Source organism: Pogona vitticeps, chromosome 3 (assembly GCF_051106095.1).
Source record: "Pogona vitticeps strain Pit_001003342236 chromosome 3, PviZW2.1, whole genome shotgun sequence".
Classification (NCBI taxonomy): Eukaryota; Metazoa; Chordata; class Lepidosauria; order Squamata; family Agamidae; genus Pogona; species Pogona vitticeps.
The window spans coordinates 127423597-127425071 of NC_135785.1; the positions used below are offsets into that span (position 1 = coordinate 127423597).

The window sequence follows — 1475 nt, forward strand, 5'->3', positions numbered from 1 at the left end:
GGCGCTGGTCTGAAAGGCTTTGCAGAGAGCTTTTAAAGCAAGTACCCCTATGCACGTTTCTACACAAGCAGGTTTCAACTCAAATGGAGCACCTTTTCACCCAAGCACAGTTTAACCCAAAACAAACAGCTTTTAAAGTAAAACTAGCAGCTTTTAAAGTAAAACAAACATGTTTCTACACAAGCAGGTTTCAACTCAAACAGCACCTTTTCACCCAAGCACAATTTAACCCAAAACGAACAGCTTTTAAAGTAAAACTAGCAGATTTTTAAAGACAAGAATGCACGTTTCTACACAAGCAGGTTTCAACTCAAACGGAGCACCTTTTCACCCAAGCACTAACCCCAAACAAACAGCTTTTAAACTAAATTTTACATTTTAAAATGACAATACCAGGCAGTCCCAGGACTCTCTCTCCCAGCTGTCCAACTGCTTGTACTAGCAAGGAAGCAGACAAGCAGCCTCTTCACTAACTGAAAGTTTGAATTTCCCCGCTTTCCCTGCCTTCCCCGCATATTAGGTATGCTAATATCTGTGCACTGGAGGATTGTGGGAGGAACATCCAGCCCCTGATGGGGGTCCTGTGGGGCACCCCAAAACACTGAAGAGCTCTCTTGGCCTCTTTCGGGACTGGTGCTGTGCAGCCCTGTTCTGATCAGGAGGTGTAGCCGGAGGTCACCATGCCTTTGGGGGACAGGCCACAGAAAGGGGCAGGTGGTTTAGGGGACATTCCAACTCATACTTGGCAGGGGAGATACCACTGTTGTAAAAGTGGTTTTCCTGGGATAAGGCTATCTATTGCATTCTGGATGTGCTGACCCCTGTGATTTTCCCAAATGTGGGGAAATCAACTGCCTAAGTGGGGGACTATGTTTGTGGTTTCCCCTGTTCTTTCTAGAATTACTCTTTCCTCTTTGGTCCTTGGCTATTTTCACTGCCTGCTACCATAGGCCTGTTAGCCTTGCTGGTTTTCCAGGTGGGCTGCAGGAAACAGATCCTGGAAAGCCAGCAGTGCAGAATGGTGGGGTCTAAACAGCAAGAAGTCTCTGGTGCTAGTTCAGAGGCCTCCCAGCATGGCAGTAGGGGGTTTTTGGGTGGTGGTGGTTGAACCCCTTTTTTCTGTATTCATTTCATAAGACGCACATACTTTCTCCCCCACTATTGGGGGGGAAGTGCGTCTTATCTTATTCTCTCTATTACTCTTCTCTAACACATTTCTGGTCCTAACTACCTAAACTGCTTATATCCAACTGATATCCCTAACTGAAGTCCCTAACTCTAACTGATATCCCTAACTGTAGTCCCTAACTGAAGTCCCTAACTCTAACTGATATCCCTAACTGTAGTCCCTAACTGAAGTCCCTAACTCTAACTGATCTTTAACTGAACTTCATTCTCTTCTTATATTTCCTTGGTTCCGCCCCTTCTGTTCAACTATTGGTTGCTAAACCAGGATTCCATTGTGATGTACAGGA

General features: G+C 45.4%; 1 pseudogene; it reads left to right on the forward strand.

Annotated features, from left to right (window-relative positions):
- Positions 1-734: 734 nt before the first annotated feature.
- Positions 735-888, forward strand: LOC144588518 (U1 spliceosomal RNA; annotated as a pseudogene).
- Positions 889-1475: the final 587 nt, after the last annotated feature.